Source organism: Papio anubis, chromosome 11 (genome assembly GCF_008728515.1).
Source record: "Papio anubis isolate 15944 chromosome 11, Panubis1.0, whole genome shotgun sequence".
NCBI classification, from domain to species: Eukaryota; Metazoa; Chordata; class Mammalia; order Primates; family Cercopithecidae; genus Papio; species Papio anubis.
This window is the reverse complement of record NC_044986.1, coordinates 123068079-123084395: the sequence shown is the minus strand read 5'-3', so window position 1 is coordinate 123084395 and position 16317 is coordinate 123068079. Positions and strand designations below refer to the sequence as shown.

General features: G+C 45.6%; 1 long non-coding RNA gene across 1 annotated transcript; it reads right to left on the bottom strand.

Annotated features, from left to right (window-relative positions):
* Positions 1 to 8729: 8729 nt before the first annotated feature.
* LOC110744059 lies at positions 8730 to 14927 on the bottom strand. The gene is made up of 2 exons (XR_002524134.2): positions 13729 to 14927; positions 8730 to 11192 (listed from the first exon to the last, which is right to left on the bottom strand). It is a non-coding gene; the product is annotated as an uncharacterized LOC110744059 (long non-coding RNA).
* Positions 14928 to 16317: the final 1390 nt, after the last annotated feature.

Below are 16317 nucleotides of genomic sequence, written 5' to 3'. Positions count from 1 at the left end.
GGATAATATCCATCTCCACTGATTTCATCACCCCGAGAATGAGGGGTAAAGCTTTCTAACATGAGAATGAATTTTTATAAACCACAGACATTTTCTGACATTTTAAGAGAAGAATATGGCGTGGCACTCCCCAGCCTGCGATGCAATGTGTTTATTTAAGGAGTACATGCAGAAATGTTTCAAGGAGATGGGCCTCAATGACCTCACGTGGGAGCAGAGAGCTCTGAATACGAGGAAGCCTCCGTGATCCCCAAGCAGAGCACTCGCTCCTACACCGACCAGAACCATGCCACGAAATCAGGCCCCAGGAACCCTCGCAGGTAGAATCCAGCACCATCTTTCGTCCAAGTTTGATGGGCTTGTTGATAATTCATATTCACACTCAGCCTTTCCAAGAAAGTAAGGAAGAAGGGGGAAAAAAGGGGCTTTACTTGCCACTTTTCCAAAAAGGCAAATTATTCAGAGGTCATCAAACCTACAGGAGGAGCAAATGAGAAGGGACAGGTAGGGCCTGCTAGGTGGACCCCTTTTAAATACCTCTCGCCGGGTGCAGTGTCTCATGCCTGTAATCCCAGCATTTTGGGAGGCTGAGGCGGGTGGTTCTCTTGAGGTCGAGAGTTCAAGACCAGCCTGACCAACGTGGAGAAACCCTGTCTCTACTAAAAATACAAAAATTGCTGGGCATCGTGGTGCATACCTGTAATCCCAGCTACTCGGGAGGCTGAGGCAGGAGAATCACTTGAACCCAGGAGGCAGAGGTTGCGGTGAGCCAAGATGGTGCCATTGCACTCCAGCCTGGGCAACAAGTGCAAAATTCCATCTCAAATAATAATTAATAAATAACTACCTCTCAAGTGAATGCATCCTCAACCCGTTTTTCTCCATCAGTCTGTTTGACTTTTTAAAATATTAAGATTGGCCAGGTGCTGTGGCTCACACCTGTAATTCCAAAACTTTGGGAGGCTGAGGCAGAAGGATGGCTTGAGCTTTGAAGTTCAAGACCAGCCTGGGCAACATGGTAAAAACCCATCTCTACAAAAAATGCAAAACTTAGCTGGGTGAGGTGTTCATGCCTGTGGTCTCAGCTACTTGGGAGGCTGAGGTAGGAGGATCACCTCAGCCCAAGAGGTTGAGGCTTCAGTGAGCCGTGATCATGCCACTGCACTCCAGCCCAGGTGATACAGCGAGACCCTGTAACCAAAAAATAAAATAAAATAAAATATTAGGCTATAAGAAGTAATGGTTTGAATTTTCTGATGTACAAAATTAGTTAGGAGAACACTGCAATGGAAATACAATGCAAGCCACAGATACCATTTTAAATTTTCTAAAGCATATTAAGTAGAAACAGATAGAAGCAATTTTAATAATACATTTTTAAGGTGGGCCTGGTGGCTCACGCCTGTAATCCCAGCATTTTGCAAGGCTGAGGTGGGCAGATCACGAGGTCAGGAGATCAAGATCATCCTGGCCAACATGGTGAAACTTCGTCTCTACTAAAAATACAAAAATTAGCCAGGTGTGGTAGCACGTGCCTGTAGTCCCAGCTACTCAGGAAGCTGAGGAAGGAGAATCGCTTGAACCAGGGAGTCGGAGGTTGCAGTGAGCTGAGATTGTGACACAGCACTCTAGCCTGTCAACAGAGTGGACTCAGTCTCAAAATAATAATAATAATAATAATATATTTTAAACCCAATATGTGAAATATTATTTTAATATATACCTGACACAAAAATATCGAGATATTTCTGTTCATTCTGTCATACAAAGTCTTCAAATGTGGTGAGCATTTCCCACCAAGAGTTTGGTTCAGTTTGGACAGGCCACTCTGCAGGCACTCAGCGGCCACATGTGGCCGGAGGCCGCCCTACTGGGCAGTGCAGAATTAGAATATCTTGTCTTTCCATGGGTCAGAAATTTGAAACTCTAAATCAAAGAATATTACAAAATATATTCTACACTATAACATTCTTTTGTTGGCAATTAAGAAGGTGAAAATACAATTTTGTGGGACGGAGATATTTTAAGTTGAATACAAGAATATTTGAAAAGATATTTCTTATTCCTTAATGTATGGATTAGGTGATTCTCCTACATGTCAAACAAGAATTATAGTTCTCAACATTTAGCAGTTTATATGGTCTAGGAGGAAGATTTTAAGGATTACCAGTTATGATATTATTATTATCATTATTATTATAGTGCAACATAGTGCAATAATTCCAACCTGTTTTTAACAAGAAATAGAGATTTTAAAATAACTAGAATTTAAAACAATAATAAGTAATAAACACTGAGTACTCCCTGTCTGCCAGATGCCATGATCATAGGATCCTCAAAACCCCGTAAAGTAACTACTGTTATTAATTGTATTTTAAAGTTTTAAAAAAGTGCTGGAGGCCGGGCTTGATGGTTCATGCCTATCATACCCATGCTTTGGGAGGCTGGGGTGGGAGGGTCCCTTGAGGCCAGGAGTTCGCAACCAGCCTGGGCAACATACGAAGACCCTGTCTCTACAAAAAACAACTTTTAAAATTATCTACAGATGGTAATGTTCGCCTATCGTCCCAGCTACTCAGGAGGCTGAGACAGGAGGATTGCTTGAGCCCAGGAGGTCAAGGTTGCAGTGATCCGTGATTGCACCACTGCACTCTAGCCTGGGAAACAGAGTGAGACCCTGTCTTAAAAAAAAAAAACAACAAAAAAAAAAAAAAAAAGAGAAAAAAGTGCAGGAGCCCACAGCCTTCCTCCCTGTCGACTCGGGGGCCTGTTTGCCTGGCCCACCAAGGGTCAGAGTGCAGTTACCGCACTGCAGCCAGGGAGGACCGTGAGGGGCTCACACTTTGGTCACAGTCTCAGCAGGTTCCTTAGAAGGATGAGCTTCAGGCCTGCTTCTGCTCTCCAGCAACTTCAGAGGGAAACATCTTCCAGGTGGAATAAAGAACACAAGAAAAATGGAGAGGAAACATAACCCCAGACATTAATTAATATCCACTAACCTAACAAAGGTTTCAAATGGTGTTTAAGGACCAAAACCAGGTGCCGTGATTTCAGACTGCGATTTGTGTCCATTGTACTGAGAACGCACCTCATGGCCTCTTTGTTCTCTAAATGCATAAAATATGAATGTTCATTTGAGCTCTTGAGAAGATTGCCTTTATGAGAAAACAGAAAGACAAAGTAAAGGAAGGAAGTGAGGAAGGAGGGAGGGAAAGAAAAAAGGGAGAGAAAATCAGAGAAAACACAAACAACAACAACAAAAATGGACATCATCGCGGAGGAACATTTGAGTTTCTCCCTTTCTCTCCTCTTGGACTGGAGGAGCCCTACGTCAGTCAAATGCCTCCCTCTAGCGTCTGAAACGCTGAATACAGATTTCATTCTCTGAAAAACAATGAATAAATCCTTGTAAATTCAGTCTTATTGTACCCGCAGAATCCAACCCACCTTTTAAACTATAATCAAGAAAAAAGTCACAAAAGTAAAATAATTATCCAGTCTGGATTTTCTCCTTACAAATTATGGATTATTCTGGTGTTTTTTTTGTTTTTTGTTTTTGGAAAAGTCATTGAAATCCCAGTGCTCTAGGAAAACTAGGAAAGAAAACTGAATTTTCACAAATCTGATCAATACAGCTTGCATTTAATACAATGATGCATTTCTATAACATTTCTGAGAAATTTTAAAATGAAAAATCCTGGCTCTGTTCTTTATCTGGTAGGTTGGTTGGTATACTTTGGTTTTTTTTACAATTTTAGCTAGAGTTCTCACTTCTCACTTGGAGCCACGATTGGTATATCTTGATTGTTACTGTCTCTGGAATAATTAAAAGTAAAAGTTCAGGGCCGGGCGTGGTGGCTCACTCCTGTAATCTCAGCACTTTGGGAGGCCAAGGTGGGTGGGTCAGTTGAGGCCCAGGAGTTCGAGACCAGCCTGACCAACAAGGTGAAACCCCGTCTCTACTAAAAACACAAAAATTAGCCGGGTGTGGTGGTGCACCCCTGTGGTCCCAGATACTCCGAAGGCTAAGCATGAGAATTGCTTGAACCTGGGAGGTGGAGGTTGCAGTGAACCAAGATCGTACCACTGCCCTCCAGGCTGGCCAACAGAGCGAGACTCTATCTCAAAAAAGGAAAAAGAAACAAAAAGGTAAGCATTCGGTCTGAAAGCAGCAAAGCAGAGTAAATATTAAACCACTTTAGACATTTCTGCATTTCAGTATAGAAGTTGATCTACGTTCCAGAACAATACATATTATATAAGCCATCACCATCAGTACCTTTGCAATAAGTATTGCATATTTATCACAACTATTTCTCCAAAGAGGAGAAAATAAACCTGTTAGTGCTGGTAAATGTTACTGTTGGAGAAAGGAGACTCAAGCCCTCAGCAAGGCAGGGCAGCTGCCCAGGGGAACAGGAGTTGGGGACGGGCTGGACATTTCCAAGCGTCCAGCAGTTCCTGGCCAGCTTCCTTCTTAACCGGAGACTCTCTGAGCTGCAGTTTGGCTCCACACATTGCAGGACTCCTTTAACAGGCTATGGCAGAAACGGAAGACAAGCGTTCCGAGAATAACCGCATGCTTCAGACATTTTGCTCTCAGACCAAACTGAGGGGCAGGCGGCTATTTCTCTCAGCCCAATAACGAGATGCAGATGAACTGGGGAGGAAGAGAGATTTTATTTTCTGCAACTGGTTCCCGGGAGAAGGTCTGGAAATTATCGCCAGACCAACTCAAAATTACGAAGTGTTCCAGAGCTGATCTACCTTCTAAGCTTTCATCTAAACTCATGAGTGATTAACTTTTTTTATTCTATAACTAATATCTGAGTCTTGAAGACCTTCCTCTGCAGCCTCAGTAAATGTACTTCCCTCAACGGGTCCAGGTGCTGGGGTGCTTACCCTTATCTTGTCTCCTGCTACATCATGGAGTTTTGGAAAGTTCCTTCAGATCCTAATAAAACTTGCTTGTGGAGGCCTGGGGAGTTTCTTCAGACCCTAATAAAACTTGTTTAATCCTAAATGGGCCCTGTAAGAATTCCTTCATTACTTTGTCCTGCTTTAAGGCCTAGGAAAGGCCTACTGAAGCTGTTGTTACGAAGGCCTGCCTTAGTGAGACCTGGCCTGCCACAGCTTCACATGATTCTTTTTTAGCATGGAAAATTCTGGAAACTGTTCTGACATCCTCTGGTTTGTGGAAAGTCCAGCACAGAGCAAGGCAACTTGCAAAGTATCGGGGCTTGTCTTTTATCTTCAAAGGGAACGCTGAAACAATAATACTGACATCTGAGTTCCTCCTGTGGGCTAGGGGCTGTTCTAACTTCATCACATGTGTGTGTTCGATGTTCACAGCAAAGGACGTTTGTTGGCAAGATCAGGTTCCCTGTGTCACAGAGAGGAAACTGAGGCACAGACAGGGAAATCAATTTGCCCAGATTCGCACAGCCAGTGAGTAACCAAGGGAGCATTCTGAGGAGAAAGAAAACCACACTGGAATGAAAGCAGTTGCTGGAGGGGAATCTTGGTCTACTTTTTTTTTTTTTTTTTTTTTTTTTTTTGAGATGGAGTCTTACTCTGTCGCCCAGGCTGGAGTACAATGGTGTGATCTCGGCTCACTGCAACCTCCGCCTCCCGGGTTCCAGCAGTTCTCCTGCCTCAGCCTCCTGAGTAACTGGGATTATAGGCACATGCCATCATGCCTGGCTATTTTTCTATTTTTATTAGACATGAGGTTTCACCATGTTGGTCAGGCTAGTCTCAAACTCCTGACCTTGTGATCTACCCGTCTCAGCCTCCCAAAGTGCTGGGATTAGAGGCGTGAGCCACCGTGTCCGGCCTGGTCTACTTTTAATATTGTTTTATTATTCTTTTTTAAAGGAGTACTTTTCCTCCTCCGCCAATACACCGACTTATGTGCATAGTCGGCTCTTCCAAACCATGCAATCCCGCTGTTTAAATGACTCACGGCTTTGTCACTCCCAAATCCTACAGTAAAATCTATCTGGTGGAACAGACCTCTCTCCTTACATGAGTGTGGAGAACAGAATGGGTTCAAAGAAAACAAAACAATAAAGCATTCACACATTTAAAAGATCTGGCCCAATAGTTTGCTAACCTGAAGAAAACTATTGAGAGGCTGGGCATGGGGACTCATGCCTGTAATCCCAGCACTTAGGAGGCTGAGGTGGGAGGACTGCTTGAGCCCAGGATTTCAACAACAGCCTGGGCCACATAGTGAGACCTCATCTCTACAAAAACTAAAATATTAGCCAGGCATGATAGCACACGCCTGTTGCCCCAGCTACTCAGGAGGCTAAACGGGGAGATTTGTTTGAGCCTGGGTGGTCAAAGCTTGTGGCGAGCTGTGGTCGCACCACTCTCTGGGTGACAAAGCAAGACCTTGTCTCCAAAAAAAAAAAAAAGAAAGAAAGAAAGAAAGAAAGAAAATGACTCAGATAGTGGCTTTCGATCAAACTAAGAAACATAATTGAATCCTACCCAGTATCCAGTGTCCAATGCTAGGTCCTCTACTGTGGGACCTCAGCACTTCAACGTTCCTTTTGGGAGGAATCGGTTCTTTTTTTTTTCTTCCAGTGCTCTCATGCAAAAAGAGTTGTGTGAGTAGGAGGTCAGTTAAATTTAAAAGTTGGTGAAGAAGAGCGTCCAGCTTCCCACCTGGGATGTAAGGGGCTTGGAGGTGGCCACTCCCTCCTAACGGGTAAAAGGCTGAGCCCTGACATAAAGTCTGAATGCTGAGTGACAAGGGTGTGTCGGTGACATAAGTGCGTGGATAGTAACAAGTGGACCACTCTAGTGGGGGTGTCGGTAGTGGGGAGGCTATGTGTAGGGGCGGGGGAGTTTTTTGGAAAATCTCTGTATCTTCTACTCAATTGTGCTACAAACCCACAACTGCTTTAAAAAAAAAAAAAGTATATTTTTAAAAATGGGTTAGGCAGAGAAAACAATGACAACAAATGCTGCTTGTTAGCCTAAACGACACAAATGTGAGTTGTTCTTTGATGCTTTTGCAGATGCAGGGCCTCTGCTCAGACCCCAGCCCCCAGAGAGCTACTCCCAGTGCCTCATTCCTCAAAATACACCCACCAAGCATGAAAGAATCCAACTGTTTCTTAAGACAGATCAAGAACTTACCTTTAAAGATATCTGAGAATCTATCTCGATTTTTTAACGTTTCTCAACGATTCTTAGTTTTCTTGCACGTGTCTAATTCAACAGCATTTTTAGTTTGTATTTAATCTTTCCAGAACGTTCAGTTAACTATACGGCAATAACACATCTCATCCATCCTTTTGGATCTTGTATTTCATGGGCTTACCAAACATTTCGTTAAATTATGAAATTACACTAACAAACACAGAAGGCACAGATATGGGAACAAGCTACCTTTCAGAAACCCTTAACACAGCTGGTCAAGGCAGACATGGACAGCAGCTGCCCGCCAGCACCAGGCACCATGTACCCTGGACGCTGGTCTGAGACACTGGTGAGCTTTGATCAATGCCCCACATTGGCTCAACAGTGTCTACAGGGAGAACATCCACTTAGCCTGTTGATGCAGCCTCTTCCCTCCCCTCCTAGCCATAGAAAGGATCCTTTTTTTTTTTTTCAAACGGAGTCTGGCTCTGTCACCCAGGCTGGGGTGCAGAGGCACAATTTCACTCACTGCAACTTCAGCCTCCAGGGTTCAAGTGATTCTCCTGCCTCAGCCTCCCAAGCAGCTGAGATTACAGGCACACACCACCACACCCAACTAATTTTTGTATTTTTAGTAGAGATGGGGTTACACCATGTTGACCAGACTGGTCTCAAACTCCTGATCTCAGGTGATCCACCTTCCTCGGCCTCCCAAAGTGCTGGGATTACAGAGGTGAGCCACCGCGCCCAGCCAGAAAGAATCTTTTAGGGCACAGTGGAAACCCGGACATTATTGGCGGCTTTGCTGCAGGATTTTCCATGACCTTACAAGGTAAGTGCCCCGGAAGTAGTTGTTGAATAAATAACGTTCATAGCGCTAAGCATTCTGATTGCTTAATGAACTAAACATCTGCTGGGGTTTCTTTGAGGTTAGAAAGAGGCTTAGTGTTTGAAGACAGGATGGATTGTTATTAAATAAATTAACAACCGATGCATCTCATGTCCACTGAATTTGTCAGAGAGTCGGGGGATTCACAAAACATTAAAGTTGAACCTCCACACGGGAAAATGTTAGCAATATTTATTCTGAATTTCAGTCAGCAGAAACGACATGAAATAACTGGCTTTTGCCGGTTACCCGATCGCCCCTAGGTAGATGAGGACAGGAGTTGTTGGTTCCATGAAGTCATGAGTGAAGTTAAAGCAATGCATTTGGCTTAAAATATGTAAGCCACGTCTACATGGGGTATACACTCTCTCTCTCTCTCTATATATATATACACACACACACACACACACAGGGATTATATATATAACATATATATGGGATGTAGTTATTTATTTTTTGACTGAATTTGCCTGAATTTATATTTTTATGTGATATAGATATAGACATACAGGTATAAATATAGTTTGGATAATAGAAACCACTTACAGATATTGGCAAAACCAGTTAAAACATAAATCAAAGACTCAGAGAGACATTTAATGAACTTTAAGTTTTACTGGATCATTGTATAAATAATAACCCTCATTGCATTTAAAATCAGTTTGGGAATAAGGATCGGCAATTTAATCTCAGTCCTTTATTATTTATTGCTGGGTGATTTCACAGCTTCTCCCGATGTCAGAACGCAAGCCCAGATGACGCCTGTGTGATGGGGCTTCCGTAGAAACAAAGGGATTAATTTTAATTGATTGCCTTTTAATTGGAAAGTCGTGCGAGGCATGACGTCCTGTCCGTGGGCATCTGTGCAGCCCCAGCCTGGCAGGGAGTGGGTCGCAGCTGGTCTTCCACTGGCCAGCAGCATGCAAAGCCCCTGGAGCCCAGGAGGTCTGTCTCCTCAGTGCCCCAACCTCATGCAAGCTGGAATTCCCTTGGAGTTTTAGGTCTGGGGTCCCAGCACGGGTGAAGGCCCAGTGTGCGCACTCCCTGGAGCCTCCACTGCAGGGCTTCCATCGAGCAGCACATGGTCAACAAAGACTCTGGGTTTCCAGAGCAGGTGCTCAGAGCAAACCTAGGATGCCACTCGTTGCTCAAGCCCAGGCTAAGGTGGATTCAGGAGAGGCATGGTTTGAATTTTTTAGTCAGAAAGAAGCCATGTGAAATCAGCCTGTTCCTCCACATGAATGTTCAGGGTGACCCTGGATCAAAAAATTGCAAACCGTGGTCCCTAAAAGGCCAGAGAGCACCCTTCAGTCAGGCTTCCTCAACTCCACGTGTAACTCGATCCAAACTCTGCAGCATCTGCAGGTCAGACATGGCCCCACGCAATCCAGGACCCTCACAGCTCCCCTGTGTCCGCTGGAGTGACTCCCCTCAGTCCATCAGCTTGGACGACAATGCAATAATGAAAACAATGATAAGGGTACCAATGAAGATGCCGCCCTCAGTTGAGTTCCTTTCATGTGCACTTTACACACATTGCCTCTGTTACTCCTCCCAAGGGCTCTGGGAAGTGGGAATTCTTTCTTCCAATGTGTGGGTGAGAAGAACGTTGAGGCACAGGGCATTTTTGTGACTTGCACTTAAACACCAAACTAGTCTAGATGCAACTGATCAAAGCTCAGCCAAGGTGGTCCCCGGCTACCTGGAAGATGTGAGTGGAGAGAAAAGAAGGGGAGTGGTCTTTAGTGAAACATCATGCCTCTCCCAGCCTCGCCAAGTCCATCCACGCACCTGCCGAGTGTCCTCACGGTGTCCTGAGCACAGGGCTCTCAGCCCGTCTTCCCTACTCCAGTCCTGCGCCCACCAGGTACCAAGTGCTCACCATGCCCCAGGCTTCCTAACAGCTTCCATAAAATAGCTCATGTTAGTCCTTCTGTCATCACAGTGAGTTAAGCGCTGGGATCCCCCCCTTTACCGATGAGAAATCAAGACTAGAAAAGTCTGTTGCTAAGAGGAAGTCTGAGTCTTCCACCCTGGGGTGACTGGCATGTGATGAAAAGCGTGGACTATCGTAATAAATGAATAAAACCTTGTCTCTACTATCTACTGAAGGTGTAACCTGGGACAAATCACCTCACCTTTCCATGCCTCAGCTTCCTGATGTGTAAACCGGAAAAGAAGAACCCGACCTCGCCAGCTTGGGAGGAGTCAATGAGTCACCCCTGGAAGGGCTGAGATCAGGGCGGCCACTCAGCAAGCTGCCATGGAAACGTTAGCTGGGACCTCTATAAGGCATCCTCTTGGGGTCTGCCCTTTCGGAACCCTATTTCTTCACAGATCATCCAGGCAGGGTCCAAAGCCGGCCCACCTGCAGGCACAGGGCGAGAGTGGGGCACTCCCCTGTACCCCTTCCTTTTCCCCATGGCCTCTCCCAGCCCTTCCTGGAATATGACTCCTGCAGACACCCAGGGCTAGAAAACCCAGCTGCTCTCACGTCCACGTTTGCCATTTCTTCCACTTTTTCTGCTTTTCGTGATTCCACATCTCAAATTTGGCCTGTCTTGTGCTCACCTCTCTGTAAAAATGAGTGGTATCACGATAATAAAAAGTCTAACCAACAGTGGTCGTAAAAAACAAAATCACATCATAATGAAACCCTCATGCTATCATTTACTATTGCTAGGATCTTGCCTTGTACCTGAAGTCAGAAAACAAAGGGATATGATCACAGGTTTGTATAGGAAGCTTTGCCAAGGTGAAACAAATATTGACCCAGAACAGATTAATGTGTCTAAAAGTGTTTAGTGTTCTTTTAAAGGGAATTGAAATGCAGAAGAGTAATAGAGGAGGAGGAAGGTCATTAGACCACAAAACACAGCCAGGAACACCCCAGGTCACCACCTGCTCGTCCTCCTCCTTCCCGTCCCACGCGGGCGTTGCCTATCTGGCTTGTTTTGGGGGAATGTAAACCGTTCTTGGAAGCCTGGTGTCCTCACGGCTTCACCGCCCTGATGCTGCTTTTCCTCCTGTTTTCTCACTCGCCTGGGACTTCATTTGCTTGAGTTGTACAGTATTCTGTGTCCCCTCCTGTGAAGCTCATCTGCACTTTCAAGGGTAAATCCCTTTGCACCAGAAAGACAGATGGTTCCTTAAATGAGAGTTGAGTTTTTCTATTTACTGGAAGATTCTGAACACAGTAAACTCTTCCATTTCTCTAATTCTGTAGCCCACCAGGACCACCCCCTCCCCCCACCAAAAAAAAGTCCTCTGCAATCCGCATAATTCTGTTATTCGTTCCCCACACTCTGGGCATTTTCCTTCTCCTTTCTGTTCCCAGATTATGGCTGGAAGGTGACTGGACGGAGGGCAAATGCTTTCCAAAGGTGGTGTGGCTCCTGCTCTCCAATGAAGCAGGATGAAGACAGGACCAGGGGCGGGAGGGGCTGAGAGAGAAGGCAGGTTTGCTTTCCCTCCCTCCCTCCTTCCCTCCCTCTTTTCCTTCCTTTCTTCCACTCTTCTTTTTTTCTCTCTTTTTTTTCTTCCTTCCCTCCCTCCCTCCTTCCTCTCTCCCTCCCTCCTTTCTTCCTCCTTCCTTCTCTCCCTCCCTCCTTTCCTTCCCTTCTTCTTTCATCTCTCCTTCCCTCCTTCCTTTCTCTCTCTTCCTATCATTCTCCCTCATCCTTTCCTTCCTTTTTTCCTCCTCCTTCCTTCCTTCCTTCCTTCCTTGCCTCCATTCCTTCTTTCCTCTCCCTCTTCCTCTTCCTCTTTTTATCTCTCTCCTTCTCTCTCTTCCTCTCTCTCTGCTCCTGTGTCTCTCTCTGTGTCTGTCTCTCTCTCTTTCTCTCTCTTCCTTTCCTCCTGTCTTTCTCTTTCTCTCTTCCTCCCTCTCTCTGTTCTTCTCCCTCTCTGTTCCTCTTTCTCTCTCTGTTCCTCTCTCTCCATCTCTCTCTCTCTCTGTTCCTCTTTCTCTCTCTGTTCCTCTCTCTTCGTCTCTCTTTCTCTCTGTTTCTCTCTCCATCTCTCTCTCTCTCTCTCTCCGTCTCTCTTTCTCTCTTTCTCTCTCTCCATCTCTCTCTCTCTCCATCTCTCTCTCTCTCTCTCTCTCTCTGCCTCTCTTTCTCTCTCTCTTCCCTCCCCTCCTCCACCCAACCCTTCTTTCTGATTTTGTGTGCTAAAGTATGGGCTCCTTGCCTCCGCCAAACTGCAGGACCAACTGTCCCTGATGCGGGGACACGGGCCTGTGCTAGGACCTTGCCTGCTCCTGGCTCACAGATGCCACAGGCCAGGCCGAGGGTCAGCAGGCCCAGCAGAACTTCCCTCCCTGTGCCCCCCACACCTCCCACTTTTTCATTTGACCGCAGGCTGTCTAGTCCACGAGTCCTGGGCCCCCACGACCCTGCCGAGCTCTGCAGGGTGCAGCTTCAATCTGCATCTTCTGGCCTTGGAGGCTGGGCCACGCTGTGACTCCGTCTGGTGACAGGGGAGTCAGCAGGGCCGGAGGCAGCATCCCTGGAAATGTTCCTTTTCCCTTCACCTGGGAAAAGCCATTGAAAGAGGCTCTGTGGCTCCCTGGCCCTGGCAGCTTTCGATGGCTATCTTTACCTCATTAGCATTTCACTCTTAATGGGTTTTCCTTGCTTATTTGACACCAATCTTCCAGCCTGACAGCCATTCCCTTGGAGGGAATTTAGTCAAAAACCTGACTGCTGGCCATCTAATCAAACCTTCAGTCAGTCGGGGCTTTCTCTACATGTGCAAGACTCTAATTCTGTCCTCCTTTTCCCTGCCACTCCCAGTTCACATGGAATGACAGAGCAGTGCCCCAGCCATGCTCCCGGCACAGTGCTCCATCCGCAAGGCCTTCCCAGTACCGCAGTGGTGCCAGCCTGTCAAACTGCAGAGCCCCGCAGGCAGCCGCCACCAAGACAACGGTTGTAAAATGTTTGGTTGACAGTTTTTCATCCTCCAAAATGATCTTCTACAAACATTCTGTTTTAAAACCAAGCCAAAGAGCACATTGCTCGAGGGAAGAAGCAGCAGAAGGAGAGCTCCAGTGAGGGGTAGGAGGCTGGGGACCGGGCATCAGCCTCTCCGCAGGGCACTCCAGGGGCCCCTGGACAGGGCAGCTGGTTCTCCCCAGAGCAAGTTATGGAGGTGGGGAGATATGGACAGAAAAAGATGGAGAGGCACAACTAGAAGGGAGAGACTGAGAGATTGACAGAGACAGAAACACTGAGAGAGGGACAGAGACATCCTGAGAGAGTGACAGAGACAGAAAGAGAGAGACCGAGACATTCTGAGAGAGAGACAAAGACATCCTGAGAGAGAGACAGACACAAAAAGAGAGGGAGAGAGAGAGCAGCAGACAGCCAGGAAGAGCGAGAACGGACCACAGCTCTGGCACCACCTCTCCGGAGACACGCTGTCCGTCCTCCCATATTCTACTGGCTGCACAGACCAACCTCACTGGTGACGCGGGGAACTAAACGAGAGTGTGGATCTCAAGAGAAGACATCACTGGGGCCATCACAAAGGCTCCTGACCTTGCCCTCCAGCCAGGACGTTCCTCTCTGATCACAGTCCCTGGTGCCTGCTGGATTTTGTCACCCTCCAGGTCCCTTGGAAGGTGACCCTGGGTCCTCCTCACACTTCCTCACTGTCTCTGCCCGATAGAATGTAAGTACCCAAGGGAGGTGCTGGTTCCCCTCCCTCACCATTCCGTGGGTAATATGCAAGGACTGCCTTTGAAAAGCCTTGGGTTTCTTCAAGCTTTCAATTGGAAGGTTGTACTGAGCAACTCCAGATCCTGTACCCCCGTTTTCTGCAGAGGCAGCAGCAGGAGCCCACTCAGTGTTTGTGGGGCACAAGTGGAGGTGGGGAAACTGAGGCAGGGCATAGTCAAGGATGGTGACCAACACACTACCCAGAATACACAGAGCTGGACTCACTGCTTCCTGCACTAAAGGAGATGGCTCTCTTAGAGGCCATAGCATCCCTGAAGAGAGTAAGGTATTGATCTCCGATAGGGATTGCGGCACCTGGAGCTCAAGGCTGGGGACTCTTAGAGGCAGGAGAATTGTTACATCATCTGCTGAGGCTGTGTGCAGGCACAGCACTGTGATTGGTTCTCAGGAGCACAGTTGCAGAAGTGCTTAGCCCTTATTGGCTGATGTCCAGAGTGAGGGCTGACACTGATTGGCTGGCTTGCAGATGTGTGCTCACAGCCACCACTCTCATTGGCTAGTGGACTGGGTTTAAAATTCGTGGTGCAGCTGTTTCTTATCAAGGTATTGAACATCATCAGTCTTTTCCTACTTGATGGGAGCTTTTTAGATTTTACAACATATCATCAGAAACCGTGTTAAAAATTCCAAAACTGGAAGAGAGGAAAGTAGGCTGGTGCTGAGGAGGCGAGCAGGTGTTTCTGGATCAATCCTCCTCTCCCTGCATTCAGGGGACCCTGAGTGGGAGGAGAATGAGGGGCTCATGCACTGTGTGCCAGATACCCAAACACAAACTTTAGCTAATCTAGCAAATATACTGCAAAGAATGGAGTGCCCTAGACAGATACTTTTTGAGATATATCTCAAAGCTGTGACTTTTCTATAATTGGAGGTTGACAAATTACTAAAGACCGTCTATTTGTGAACATGCCTAGGTGTTCTGTTAAAGATCCATCGATGTTTGGATGCATAATAAAATATACACATAATTTATAAATGTTTGCATGCTTTTTGAAAAAGTTATTCTTTCCTTCATTTCAGCAAAATAGCCAATTATCTCATTATAACCAACTTTTAATGTAATTCATGTTCTATTTGCCAGTAGTCATGTAAAAGATTAAAGATAAAATGACTTCATATACAGAGTATGCAAAGTTGAATTTATTCTCACCAAAATGAAAATTCAAGCTTAAATATATGAAAAGAGTTGAAATTATTTTTAAATGTGCTTTTCAAAAAGTTACTTTTCTTTTAAACATTTAAAATTATTACAATTAAAAAGAAAATATCCACGCTAATCAATGAATATAGAATTTAAAAACAAAATTAGGCAACGCTAATTTTTAAATTTTATTTCATTTAAAAAAATCTTAGTAAATAATTTCATAAAAGTAAAACTATTCTAGTGTTCAGGTTCACCTCGTTGCCAGTGTAGAGAATCCTATGTCTCACCTACATCATGTTTAGACCTACATACCTATAAACTTAGCAATAGTATGGATTGTTTGCAGTTGCACTGTGAGGACAGTCACCATGTGCAAAGGCAACAGGAAAAGAAGCAAGAAAACGGACACTGTACCCTGCTGGGAAATGACATTTTCATCACAAGAATCCTTTGTATTCAGCTACATGTGACAAAGGACTTGACAAGTTAATTGCTTTGCCATTTCTCTTACCTGAGCATTTCTCCAGTTCTACACTCTCCACACTGCAACATTATCTAGCACCGCCATAGACAGAAGCACAACCCACTAAGCTTCCTGGCATTTGGGCACAGTTGCCTTTCATTTCAAAGGCTTAAGTGGAGGTGTGACACACAGTCAATTCTTGCTATCCATGGTAGTCATGTTTTATAAAGTCACTGCAAACACAGAATTAGCAAACATGGAACCCCTGCTCCTAGGGGAAATCCAGGGCTAGGTTCCTGTGAGACTCAGGTTACAACTTTTTCATCAAGCAATCAGTTCTGCACTTTGTTTTATGTGTTTTTCTGTTTAAAGACACCTTGTTTAGCATACATTCACATTGAACTTACAGCCAACAGCACTGTAATATAGCTCACGCCTGAACAAAGCCTCCCGAACCCATGTCCCTTCTCCATAAGGCACATCCCAGCCTCTGTGCTTGGGAGCACTGGACAGCGCTTCAGCATTATGTCCGGTGGCCACAGTGAAAACAGCAAAATCACCAAAAAAAAGCATAAGGATGCAAAACAAACAAACAAACAAAACACAGGCCAGGAGCGGTGGATCACGCCTGTAATCCCAGCACTTTGGGAGGCCGAGGCAGGTGGATCACTTGAGGTCAGGAGTTCGAGACCAGTCTGGACAACATGATGCAAGCCTATCTCTATTAAAAATACAAAAACTAGCCAGGCGAGTTGCTGCATGCCTGTAATCCCAGCTACTCTGGAGGCTGAGGCAGGAGAATTACTGGAACCCAGCAGGTGGAAGCTGCAGTAAGCTGAGATTGCACCACTGCACTCCAGCCTGAGTGAGAGAGCAAGACTCTGTGTCAGAAAGGAAGGAAGGAAGGAAGGAAAGAAAGAAA